The sequence below is a fragment of the Delphinapterus leucas genome, chromosome 2 (assembly GCF_059928025.1).
Source record: "Delphinapterus leucas isolate spDelLeu-1000000601 "Yukka" chromosome 2, BTC_Dleu_Yukka2, whole genome shotgun sequence".
NCBI classification, from domain to species: domain Eukaryota; kingdom Metazoa; phylum Chordata; class Mammalia; order Artiodactyla; family Monodontidae; genus Delphinapterus; species Delphinapterus leucas.
In genome coordinates, this window is record NC_143130.1 from 41,652,918 (window position 1) to 41,666,968 (window position 14,051).

Genomic DNA, 14,051 nt, shown 5'->3' on the forward strand with positions numbered 1-14,051 from the left:
TTTTGTTTGTTTTGGTAAAATACGCGTAACATAAAATTCGCTATTTTAACCATTTTAAGGTGTTCAGCTCTGTAGGAGTTAGTACATTCCCAGTGTTGTGCAACCATCACCACTGTCTGGTTCCAGAACATTTCTTCACTCCAAATGGAAACCTTTTATCTCTTAAGGAGCCACTCCTCATTCCCCTGTCCCCTAGTCCCTGACAACCACTCATCTGCTTTTTTTCTCTATGGATTTTCCTGTTCTGGATATTTCATATAAACAGACTCATACAATACGTGGCTACTCGCGACTGGCTTCTTTCACTTAGCATAGTATTTCTAAGGGTCATCTATGTTTCAGCGTGTATCAGTACTACACTTCCTTTTATCGCTGAATAATATTCCATTGCATGAATATACCACATTTTGTTTATCCATTTATCAGGTGATAAACATTTGGGCTGTATTCCACCTCTATGGTGAATAGTGCTGCTATGAGCATCTGTGTACGTGTCTTTGAATACCTGTTTTCCATTCTTTTGGGAATATATCTAGGAGTGGGATTGCTGGATTGTATGATATTTCTCGGCTTAACTTATTGAAGAATCCTGGTTTGATTTTTGATATGTAGTTCGAATCCTAATTTTAATGTCAGTTCCCCATAGAATACATGTAGAGTGATGCCAAGCCAGGTTTCAGGACAGGGGTGCCAGGTCATACTGCTAGCAGAGTTGCCTGCCAGGCCAGGGCTAAGAGACTATCTCCCCCATGGGCCTGCCAGCACCCCCTTCCTGCCTCTGGCTCCTGGGAGTTTGGACAACAATAATGGTAACAGCTAGCATGCATTTAGTGCTTATTATATTCTAGGCACTGTTCTGGATAAAAAATGTGAATGAAAGGACACTTACCCTTCTACTTGAACCCCTGCCCATGGCTACCTACATTGTCCATTTTAATATGACTTCAGTTGTTCAATAAAAATGTCTAGGTGTGTATGGGGTTGCGAGGTTATTTCACAAGCTTTGGCTTACTATGTCCCTGCCCCTCAATCACTGTCGGAGGATCATGTGTCTGAGGTCCTGGGACCTACAGGAGAGGTAACATAGTATAGTGATTGCTAACATCTGGGTTCAAATGTGGTCTGCACCACCTCCTAGCTGTGTGATCTGGGTCAGCTTCCTTAAACTGTCTGTGCCTGTGTTCTCCATCTAGAAAAATAAGCACATCTTCACAGGGTTGTCGTGAGGTTGATAAGCCTTAATACATGTAATATACATGTGTTCGTCCTAACCCCCAGAACCTGTGAATGTGACCTTATTTGGAAAAAGGGTCTTTGCAGATGTATTTAAGGTAAGGATCTTAAGATGAGATCATCCCTGATTATCCACAGGGGCCCTAAATCCAGTAACAAGTGTCCTTATAAGAGACAGAAGAGGCAGAAACACACAGGGAAAAAGCCATGTGAACATGGAGGCAGAGCTTGCAGTGATGCAGCCACAACCCAAGGAATGCCTGGAGCCACCAGAAGCCGGGAGAGGCGAGGATGCACTCTCAACCGTGAGCCTTTGGAGGGAGCGTGGCCCAACCAACACCTTGATTTTGCATTCTGGCTTCCAGAGCTGTGAGAGAATAAATTTCTGTTGTTTTAAACCACCAAGTTTGTGGCTTGTTATTTATATTTATTTATTTATTTATTTGTACAGTCACAGGAAACTAATACCACACTTAAAAAACAGAACTCTTGCTAAGTGCTCGGTGAGTTAGCGACTATTATGTAAGGGTTAGCTATGATCTTGTTTGCTAGGTGGTGTGAACTGCAGTCCAGGGTGTGCTGGGCCACAGACCCCTTCGGGCCTTACTTTGAGACTAGGGAGGGCTCTGCAGCTTTGGAAAGGATGTGGTGGCCCACGCTTCTATCCCCAGAGGACACCCCTTCCCAGGGAACCAGGGATTGACCCAGAATTTCAGTCGACCTCTGGACTTGGGTCAGGTCCCCCAGCATCATGGAACATCTGGTCACAGGGAGATGCTCCGAGGAGCTCTTCTATCAGGGCCCAGGTCTGGGGCTGCTGCTTTGAGGGCCTTTGGGACAGTGAGGACGTTCAGCCCACACTGCCCAGGGACAGAGGGGGAGCTCTGACCTGGTACGCCCGAGGCCGGCTGATTCAGGGACCTCACTCTTGTCTGCTCATCTCCTTGGCAGGCCATGCACGAGGCCCTGGCCGGAAATGCGGCCTCCAGCTGTGTTCAGTTGTGGTGGCTTTGTTCTTGGGGGACCACGAGGCTGAAATTCAAGGAATTTCCAAATGGAAATTGGAAGCAGCTGCTACACACAGTCAGGGCTTTCTATTGTCAGACTTGATTTTAAGTCATTAAATACATTACCTTGTTAATCTTTACGACCACCCCATGCTGTGCGTGCTATTACTTTGTTGCTCTTCTTAGGCATGGATCCAGGTTTGTGAGGCTCTGAAGCTTATAAAATTGGGGGGCCCTCTTTAAAAAAATTAAATTGCAATTATATAATAATAAATACAAAATTAGGTCCAGAACCTTGACAAATGAAGGGTGGCAAAGCTTCCTTAGCTTTGCAAATGCAGAAATTAAATCTACAAGAGGCTATTTGCTCAAGGTCACGCAGCCTGTAATCAGCAAAGGGGGAATATAAAGCCAGCTCTGCCTGACTCTTCACCATCACACTGTGCTTCCCTGCAAATGAGAACACACACACGTAGCATCGAGTATGTGCCAGTACTGTTCTAAGCACTTTACATATTTTAAATCATTTAATTCTCACAACAACCCTGTGATGTACAAGTTATTTTTACTCCACACTTTTGTATCTGACATTGAGGCACAGAGAGGTTAAGTAATTTGCCCGAGGTCACACAGCAGTAGATGGGAACCCTAAGAGACTGGTTTGCTGAGACATACAGTTGGAGTTTGTGGTAAACAGAACCTAGAAGGTGACCTTGGGTCATCTTCAGTACCAAGTGCTCTTGAAAAACAAAACAAAACAACAACTGAACCTGAACCTCTTGTTTTATGGCTTCTCTAAGGCCTTAACTTGTAACCCCAGCCAAAACCTTGGGTCTCAGCCTGAACTTACGGCAACTTTGTCAAGATCCAGGGTTTAAAAGAGAATAAACTGTACCTTAAAGAGATAGGGTGGTGAGTTTATCAGAACTCATCTTATTAAATGATATGTATCATATTCTTTTTAGTTTTTAAGATTTTTTTTTGATGTGGACCATTTTTAAAGTCTTTATTGAATTTGTTACAATATTGCTTCTGTTTTATGTTTTATTTTTCTTTTTTGGGCATGAGGTATGTCGGATCTTAGCTCCCCAACCAGGGATCGAACCCTCACCCACTGCACTGGAAGATGAAGTCTTAACCACTGGACCACCAGGGAAGTCCTTGTGTCATACTCTTTTTTTTTTTTTTTTTTGCCGTACGCGGGCCTCTCACTGTCGCGGCCTCTCCCGTTGCGGAGCACAGGCTCCGGACGCGCAGGCTCAGTGGCCATGGCTCACGGGCCCAGCCGCTCCGCGGCATGTACGATCTTCCCGGGCCAGGGCACGAACCCGTGTCCCCTGCATCGGCAGGCGGACTCTCAACCACTGCGCCACCAGGGAAGCCCCTGTGTCATACTCTTTGACCCAATCATTCTTATGGTAATCTGCTCTGAAGAAATCATCTTAAGGATGATGCTTTATGCATAAAAGTGTCAACTACAGAGTAAAAACTGGAAAATAATTCAAATGTTCCACAATAGCAGAATGGTTAACAAATCATGGATGAAGAATTGGACAACAAGCCGACATGATGTTTACAGAGTTATGATAACATAGGAGAATACTTACATCATTAGTTTAGGCTTTAAAAATAGTTTATAAAAGTATATATGTAGTTTATTAGTTATATATCAAGGCATAACACATTATTATAAAACATTGTGGCTTAAAACAACACAAACATTTATTATCCCACAGTTTGTGTGAGTTGGGAATCTGAGCACAGCTTAGCTGTGTCCTCTGCTTCTGAGTTCCTTGAGAAGCTACAAAGTGTCAATCAGAGCTGTGGTTTCATCCAAAGACTCAACCGTGGCAGGATCTGCTTCCAAGCTCACTCACATGGCTGTCGGTAGGACCTCAAGGCTGTTGGGATGAGGCTGCCCTCAGTTCCTTGCTGGGTGGCCCTCTCTATCAGGGCAAGCATATGAGAAGAGCCAGAGAGAGAGAGTGCCAGCAAGATGCAATTCAGTCCTTTATAACCTAATCTTGAAAATGACATTCTGGGAATTCCCTGGCGGTCCAGTGGTTAGGACTCCATGCTTTCACTGCTGAGGTGTGGGTTCAGTCCCTGGCTGGGGAGCTAAGATCCCACAAGCTGAGTGGTGCGGCCAAAGTAAAAAAAAAAAAAAAAAGAAAATGACATTCTATCACTTTTGTCATACTATATTCATTATAAGCAAGTCACCAGATCCAGTGCACACCCAAGCGGAGGAGATTACACAAGGGTGTGACCACCCAGAGGTGGGGGTCAATGAGGGCCATTTTAGAAGGCTGCCTATCACACATGGCACAATTTTTAACTTTGTCAAAATTGCATCCATAGGACAAAGATAAAAAGAACACAGGTGGCCGAATGATGATATGGTTCCTTCTGGGTTAGAGGATTAAGATATTGTTTCTTTCCTTCTTAAAATGCTTCCATATTTTCTAAAGTCCTGATAAGGAGCATGTAATTCTTGTGAAAAGATGTTGCTCAGTTTTATTGACTGCCCAACCGGGGAAGAGTCTGACCACTGTGAAGCCATGCTCCTGTGTGGGGTAGAGTCAATGCGAGGGCAGTGGGCACAGGATCAGGCCACCTGTACGCATTGCCTTGGTCTTGCCCAGGAGTGGGAATGGAACATCCTGACTCTAAATTTGAGCAGCTGGCCCCAAAGGGAAGAGGTAAACTGACACCAATGAGTTGCGAGCAAGAATTCTGGGTGACCTCTGGCCCATCCTGGATGCTGCTAGGGGAGGACTGCAGAGGCTGGCTTTAGACCCCAGTACTCTCATCTGGAGGATGAGGGGCCAATTCCCCAAAGACAGAGCCTGCTGCCTTGGTCTCCCCAGCCGAATACACCAAACTCATTCTCAACTCATATCTTTGCTGTCATTGATCCTCCTTTGTGGAAGACCCTCTCCTTCTTTTCTCTGCTTCAAGGCTCAATTTAAGATCTACTTCCTCATGGGGCTAGATCACCCCTGGGAATCCCAGCTATACAGTATAGACTTACACCAGTCATCCAACCTTTGGTCCTCTCTGTCTTGAAATGCCTCTTCTCCCCTTCTCTCTTGCAAAACAATAGTAGCTGATAGAGCTATTGGTCAGGTGCTTCCTCTGGACAGTTTACATGCCTTCTATGGATTATCTCATTTAATCCTCAAAACAAGCCAGGCAGCTGCTTGTATCAAATCCATTTTCCAGACAAGGAAGCGGAAGCTGAAAGCAGTGTAGTATCTGACTTGAGGCCACATAGCTGGGAAGCGGCAGGGCCAGGACTCCAAGAACATATACTAGTCTGCGTTTAACCTCTTTGTTCCTGACCTATCTTCAGATTAAGCTAGAAGCTCTAAGAGGTGCCTTAGACCTCTTGATGTCCCCAAGGCACAGCTGAATGGCTAGAACTAACTGGGCATGCAATGTCAGTGGAGAAGTGGGGAAGGGAGTGTGGGCATTTTGAAAAGGTTCATCTCCAGCTGATGCCGAGCTTGGAGTTGGGAGGAGAAACCACAGATAGAAATGTGTTCCCTCTGCAAATGGGCCTCTGGGGTGAACCTGGTCTGTCAGGAGGCTAGATTCTGGATCCAACCTCATTGCCGTTAGGCCCCAGCCCAAAGTCCTGCCTTGTTCAGCCAGGGTCTGGGCCCCTTGCTCTTCTGAAGGCTGACCTTGAAAGCCAGGTCATCATGGAAGGGTCTGACTTTTACTTGGTGCCGGTGTCTCCAAAGATCTTAATAGTTTTTCTAGTTTCTACAAAGGTTCCCAAGGCCCCTGGCAACAGGATTCCAGTCCAAGATCTGCCATCCATCACTTTTAGCTGTGAGACCTTGGACAGGTCCCTTCTGGACCTCAGGGTCCCACCCGTGCCTGCTCTGCACCGTTCCTTGTTCAGCAGTGCGAGCCAGTGCACATGCGTGTGTGTGTGCATGCGTGTGCTTTGTAAACCCCACACTCTTAACACCACTTCCTGTCACGCACTGGGCATCCTGCTGGCATTTTATTTATGTTAACTCACTTTATCCTCACAGCAATCCAGCGAGGTACTCACTGCTACCCTTGGGTGTTGTTTTCTAATTCAAATTCTATTTTTTAATATATAGTAATTGAAACAATTCAAAACTTTAAAGTTCCAAAAAGTACACTCTGAAAAGTCTCCCTCCCTCCCCTGATCCTCAGCCACCCAATTTCCTTTCCTAGCGGCAATTTTTTGTTTATCCTTCCAGAGTCGCTTCATGCACACACAAGCAAACGTGTGTAAATATCATGTCCCCTCCCCCGCCTTCTCCAGTGGCGTCACACTATCCATGCAGTCTGCTCCTCACCTCCTTTACTTTGCAATATACCCTCCCCTCATTATTTTAAATAAGAGGACCCTGAGATTCCCGGGGTTACAGAGCCTGGATGGCTAATCAGGTCTCTTTGAATGCAAAGCCTGTGCTGATTCTGGGAGGGAGCATCCACTGGCCTGGGCCTCCTGGGTGTGCCTATTCAGGGCTTTTCCTCAATGGTCCTGGGCAGCTCTGATTGCCATACGTCCCGGTGCCAAGAGAGCTGGGAAAGAACCAACCAGTGGCCCAGCCTGGCAGAAGGTTCTAGGACCTGGAGATAAAAGGGTTTTGTTCTCCTCCCCCTGAAGACTGGCAGAAGTTGGCCTGTCCGGCCATGCTGCCTTTCTCTCTGCTCTCTATAAGAGCAAAAACGTTTTCTCTTCCTGCCAAGACCTGATGGCAGTTCGGCGGGTCCTGTGGTGGTCCCTCCAAGGGCCCGGCTCCCACGCCTTACCTCCTTTTGATGGCCTTGCCGGCGATGGGCAGCCACGGGGATCCCTGCCAAGGCCTGGGGACCTGGCCTCCCTGGGAATGTGCATCTGCTCCATGTCTGGATCTAATTGCTGTGCTGGGAAGGAACTCTCCGTGCCCATGGTCTGCGCCAAGCGGACTTCTGGGGTTGGCATGGGGGTAGGAGGCCAGAGAGAGCTGGCTAGCCTGGCTGATGAGGAAATGTCATTGGAGTTAAGTGTGTTTCTCTGCTTTTCCCTACAAAGAGCCCCATTGGTGGCCTCTCTGTCACCTGCTGCCCCTCAGGCTCTCTGCTCCTCAACAACACTCAGTCTGAAAGGTCCACTGGGAGGCTGCAGGCAGCTTCCTTCCGGTGCACTTGCTTCCCAGGGAGCCTGCTCCCGTCCAAGCTCGCTGGCTGAGGGAGGGTGGCCGGGCTGGAGCCTGGGAGCTGCCCACTGCTGACGGTTCTGATGAGGTTTCTTCCTAGGAGAGCCAGTGTCGCAAACCAGGATCTATTCTTTTTGCCCTCAGAGCCTGGGCTTCCAAGCAAAACACCAGCAGCTATGTGCCCAAGCAAACAGCAGGTGGGAGGTTTGTCTGGGTTGTCCTCCCAACTGTGAAATGGGCACAATGAGGAGATCTGATGACTGCGGGGGAGGCCAGATGAAGCGGGGACGGGGGCAGGCTACAGCCCGAGTCTCTATGGGGGAAGTTTGGCTGGAAAAGCAGAAATAGGGGGCCTGCTGGAGGGTGGGGAGAGGAGAGGGCTTTGTGTTGCCTGGGGTCCACACTCGCCCCCGGGGGAAGCGGGCCCTTAAACTGGCATTAGGGAGACATACCCCTAGGCATCTTCAGCAGTGAGTCTGTCCTTTGAGGGATGGCAAGGAGGGGCATCCAGTGTTTGGAGTATAGGGCCTGCCCCCTGACAACTGAGCAGCACGATGTGGTCCGAGCCCACTTCAAGGGGCTGCTGGTGGCAGCTTGAGGTCACGCAGGCCGGAGATTTCAGTAGCAGCAGTGGGGAAAATGGTCAGGGTGATTGGTGTGGGCAAGAAAGGCCCTGTCGATTCTCTGGTTGGGGGAGGGGGGATGGCAGTGGCAGGACAGCAGGTTTGCAAGAATTCTCTCGGAAGTGCTGGGGAAGCCAACTGGGGACTGTCACTCTGAGGACACAGGAGCCAGGTGCCAGTGCTAACGTTGAAGGGGGAGGGCTTTGAGACACTCTTCCCTCCACATTCATCAGGGAGGTCTGGCAACTAGTGGGCATCCACTTGCTACTTCAAAGAGGAAATGGGTTCTCAGAGTTCTGCTGAGATCCCTGGCGTTGAAAGGCTTTAGAGCTGCAGCTGGGAGGCCTTATGGAGACAGGCATGGAGTGTGCGGTGTGCGATTCCAGCTGTTTGTCCGGTCTCTGAGACCCACTGTGGTCTTTGCTAGAGTGTGTCACGGGGTCCCTGTCACCATCTGCCTTGTTAGCCTTGGATAAGCTTGCTTTCCCACTTGGCTTTGAGCCCCTTCTGGTCGCGTTTATGTCCCTTTGGAACTCAGGACCAGCCTGGAAGTTACTAAATGCTCAGCGTGAGGATGGAGAATTCAGTGAATCATCTGTAACTTTCCAGGGTCACTTTGCAAGGGTGGATAAGTAATCTGGATCAACTGTGGCTAGTAATTTGAGGAGTCCCTCCCCTCCTAATAGAAAAGAGGTCTTTTAGTAAATATAATAAGGCAGCAAAGTCAAGTTTAGAGGTGATGCGAAAGGTCTGCCTAAACAGCTGACTCTCACCTTGATGAATCTGACGGGGTCTCCTGCAGGCTACTAGGCCCCGCACATCATGTAGCTGGTCCTGGTTACCCCACCACAAAAATGGCAGAGCCACAGGTTCCATCTCACTTTGGAGGACTCAGAATTCCATGGCCTTCTCGTGTGCTAATGTTGCCTTGGGGCCAGCAGGCACTCAAAACCTCTTAATTTCCTCCTGCCCCTTCTTCTCCAAGTATCTGGGGAAGCTGGGCTGAGGTGAGGGAGAGCATCTTTGCAGAGCTGGGCAGGTGAAAGCACGCAGGTTCTGCCTTCTTCCTGCGTCTGCCCCCAAGTGAACGTCCCCATTTTCACATCCTGGGTTGCCACCTTAGAGCTGATGATTTTCACATCTATCTGTATGGATCAAATGGCTCTCAGGAGCTTTATTGCCAACTTCCTGGATGCCTTAGGACATCTCAGCTTTACATTCCCAAACACAAAGATCACCGGAAGAACGATCTCCCCCCTAACCCCCCCTCCACCCCCGAGATAGAGGGGCGAAGGAGGAGGAGGGCCACCCTCCGTTAAGGATGCAATTGCGCCTTTACAAGCAGTCACTTCAGAGCTCCAGCCGGCTCTTTGTGTGTGTAGCTGAGTGCAGCCTTTAAGGAGTCTGTTCTGGCTGGGACGCTTGCTTCCGCATCCTGGCAGCCCAAGGGGCTGGGGGCGGGGTGGTGTGAAGTTCTAACTCAGTATCTGAGGGTCCTTAGGGACATTGTTTTGTCCTCCTTAAGGGTTGGGTGGTGCTATTTCTGAGAACGAATGTTTGCCCTTTGGAAACCTGGGAGTATCTGATTCAGTAATGATGCACTGGATTAGTGGGAAAATGAAGAGGCTTTTCTGCAAGTCGCCTTGCTCGTGAGACCTTGAACAGGTCTGGGCTTGGTGGGCCAAATCTTCCCCAGCCAAAGGCCACCACACTGTCAGGAGTCCCCAGGGCATTAATCAGTATTCTAGATTCTAGAAAGACAAATAGACTCTAGAATCTTAATTCTAGAAAGACAAATAGCTTAGACCTGTGGAAATGCTGGGGAAGGAGTAGATTCTGGCTCCAGGCCTGTGTCTCAGGGAGTTCCTCAGCTGAGGTTAGCAAACACTTGGAGAGTGAGGATGGGAGGGGTGCAAGGCTAGGAACTGGCACACACACCCCCACACAAGGGTCCCCTGAGAAGGATTTAATGTTTTAGGATCAAGAGATTGGCAGTGCTAGGTAAGGGCTTTAGGAGCTCCAGGTCTTGTTGAGAACTGGAGGGTAAAACAAGATTCATTAGAAACCATTGTTGACAAGGAAAAAAACTTTTCCTCTATCCTTTTATGATCTGTTTCTGAGGGCCTGTGAATTAAACTGACAAAAGACAGATTAACAAGAATTTATTTACACACAGGAGTGCCCAGTGGTGAGTAACTCAAAGGGGGGTTACAATTAGGGGTTGTGTATTAACTTAGCAGGGGAGAGGGTAGAGGGAGAAAAGACTCCTATGGAAGGAATAGGTTTCTCTAGGAGAACTAAGGGGACATAAGAATGTTTGTGATATATTTGTCTGAAAAGGTGTGAGTGGTCTTTCTGTCTTCTTCAGAGCCCTAAAACTCCTCCAGAGAGGGGTTTATGGTAGGTTTACTCTTGGTCTCTTCCTGGGAGCAGACCCACCCCAAAGAGGGCATTTATGGCAATCCTCATTTCTCAAAATTTTCTGCTTTTAGTCATATCGGGAAGCTCCAAGAAGGCTTCTTTCTGCATCTACTGAGTTTCAGATGTCTTCAGCTTAAAATAATCTCTATACCAACTCTGAGGTTCTGAATGGGCCCTCACACCACCTGGCTTGGCAGTTGCTCAATAAATATTTTTGAATGACTGAATGAACACAGTAGGGATTAGGTAGGGAGGATGTTGATTGGTGGCAAAGCACGTGTGACACCGGGGATTGGGGCAGGAGATGTGGTCCAAATTCCCCTCTCTGGTGAGAAGGTTGCCCCGTACAGCTAAGCTGGGGTCCCTCTGGGCTCAGCAGCATACTTAGAGCCTGGCAAAGACTGGGTAGACCAACTTCTTCACTTGGCAACTTTACAAAAGTTCATCTGACATCTGCTAGGACTTGCGAGTTGAGTACTAAGAGGTTTTGGGGCCAGAGCTACAGAGTAGTAGGTTTGGAGCAAGCAATCAGAAATTTTAAGTCTGCTACTCAGTTCATTGAGAGTTAAATAACAAAACTCAACCAAGTAAATTTTAAAGATCTAATTAGCTTTATTGAACGATTCATAAATTGGGCAGCATCCCAGGTAACAAGTAGAAAGGAGCTCTGCTGAGCTGGAGAAAAGGAAAGATTTTGAAAGGCAGAGAGGGGGCAGAAAAAGGAAATTATTAGCAAAAAATGCATTGTTTCAGGCAAGGTTGCCCTCCTAAGGGGAACGGAATATCTCATTAGTGCTGACCAGGTAATTTCAGGTTGGTTAAAGATTACATTCCTGGGGGAGGTTGTAACTGCAATTAGGTTAGGTATTAAGTCTTGGCTTGCTAAAATGGGGCTTTAACACAAGTGATTCCATTTTGGACCTGTTGTCTCATTTTTTTTAACAAGAGGGTTGACTTTTTCTTGGAAGAAATGGCAAAATGAGTGTCTGACAAATTCTCCTGGGGCTGCTGACTTGAAAAGGGGGCAGCAGTAGGAGAAAGAAGACAGGTCAGAGACAAGGAACCCCTACCCTTAAAGGGAGGTCCTTTCAGCTGGAGGATGAGAGAGTGTTGCTTGGGGGTGGGGGATGGGGGTGAGGTTAGCCCGTGACAAACCCTCCTGGGCCTGTGCTTTACTAACCACCCCTTGACCCTGCCCAACCTGGGGCTCTGGCTTCAACCATCCCTGGGTTGATTTCCAAGAAAGGACTTGATATTCTTCCGGAAATGGCCTTGCTCTAGACGCAGGCAAGAGATGGGTTGTCCAGATGTCCGGCTGGCTTTGAGCAGAGCCCTTTAAAAATAGATCTTTCCAAGGCATTTCTTCCACGTCCTTTCTGCTCTGCAGACCAAATCCCCAACCCCGGTGTGGGTGTATTTCTTTTCCACACAAGATGCTCACTCGTAGAACTGCTCTGGACCAGCACGGCAACTTCCTTTCATGCCACTGACCTCCTGGGAAGGAGGAAAGGAAGCAAACTTTGAATGAAGAAAATAAATGTGCCTGATTAGCAGCTTAGTAGAGTCACCAGGCACCTAAGATGGGAAGCTGGAGCTCAAATCCAGGTCCCAGGTCTAAATCTTCTGTAAAACACCCAACTGCCTGTCTCAGAGGAGCAGACAAACCAGGTGGGGAGGCATCACAGGGTGCCACTCAACTGTGCACAGGACCATTGGCTGCTCTGAGCGTCGGAGCTTCAGGAGTTCAGAGAAGGGGAAATTAGTTAGGGTGGAGGGAGTCACCAGGGAAATTAGTGAGCAAAGTGGTCAACAGAAGTCCCAACAGAAGTGAGGAAAATCACATAAAGGAACCTCAGAATTTGGCCCACCCATTTGGTTTCAGAGAGAAAACACTTTTACATTTTTAAACTGAAAGCATATTTATTCTCCAGCGCTGGCCCCTGGCCCTTGGCCTTTGGCTTAAAAACAAAAGAAGGTTGTTCATTCCCTGGGCTGAGATATTTGCTCATAGATCATGATGTGTGCTTTGAGCATGTGGTCTTGGAAAGGGGGTGTGCATTTGGAGAGTGTGAGGACGGGACTGCTGTGCTATTCTGCTCCAGCCCATGTGACGCCTGCATTCACAGATGCTGGAGAGCAGAAGAGGAGGGGCTGGACCAGGCAAACTCTTCCTTCCTCTCCACCTGGATGGAGTTGGGCAGTGTTGACAAATACGTAATTGTAAACCGGCATCTTAGAGAGAGCGTAGACCTCAGAGATCACCTGTCCTCACTGTGCCTCTCAAACACTGTCCCCCTGACACATGCCCTTTGCTTAAATCTCTCCAGTCACAGGGACCCCACTGCCTATAACACCAATCTGTCTCCCAATGCATACATAGCTGCTGTCATTGGAGAGCATTTGAGCACTTTCTGGATGCTCCAGGCTCATCTTACATTCTCCCTGTCCTAGAAACAGCCATTTCTCCAAGGAACTCTCATCCCTTTTATTGGCGAATGGTATTGGAGACCAAGGTCTGAGCACTGAGGTGCTCATTGCTACCGGGGTGTCACTGTTTCTAGTCCCTCTCAGCAGACAGAGCTAGGAAATAAACATATGTATTATAACCCTTGTATACACACATATCTATAATAATTTCTGTACCTACCCGTCTGTATCTAGGTTAAGTTAAACACGAAGTCCTACTGGTATCTCTGATTAATGTAGTACCATGTGGATTATTCCAGCCTCCTCCCTTGCTTATCTGTAACTTCCTTCTCCAATAGTGAGAAGTCTGACTCCTATCAACCATCCATTTACTTACTTGTTTAAGCCCCAGCATACATGTGCATGTTAACCAGAATCCCCATGAAAAACAGTTTTAGTGACTTTTATTGACTTTACTGACTAGGTTTCAGGGATTATGTACAGTTCCGTTTGTCTTTAGCCTTATAGTTTCCAGTCAAAACACTGTTTTCCAAAGTTACTTAGGTCAGTTCCTCTCCACTCCACTTCTCTCCTCATATAACAGCAACTCGCACTGATGTTTTGTCATACATTTGCAATAAAGTTAGATTCTTTTGTCACAATCTGGTGCCCCCCAGCATCCTGGTTGATTTTTTTTAATTTGCATATGTTAAATTTCACTCTTTGTGCTATAGTGTCTATGGATTTGGCAGTTGGGTAGCATCATGTATCTACCATCCTAGTATTATACAGAATATTCCATCACCTAAAAACTCCCCCATACTTCCCCTTTGCAGTTAACCACTCCTGCTTCCCCAAACCCCTGGCAACCACTCATCCATTTTTCATCCCTATAGTTTTACTTTTCCCAGAACGTTATGTGAATGAAATCATATAACATTTAGCTTTTTTGGTCTGTCTTCTCTATCTTAGCAAAATGCGTTTAAGATTCATCCGTGTTGTCGTGTGAATCAATATCTCAGTACTTTTTATCACAGATAACTATTCCATCATATGGTTACGCCACAGTTTGCCAATTCACCTATTGAAGGACATCTTGGCTGCTTCCAGTTTTTGATGACTATGAATGAAGCTGCTGTAAACATTTGTGTACAGGTTTTCATGTTGACATA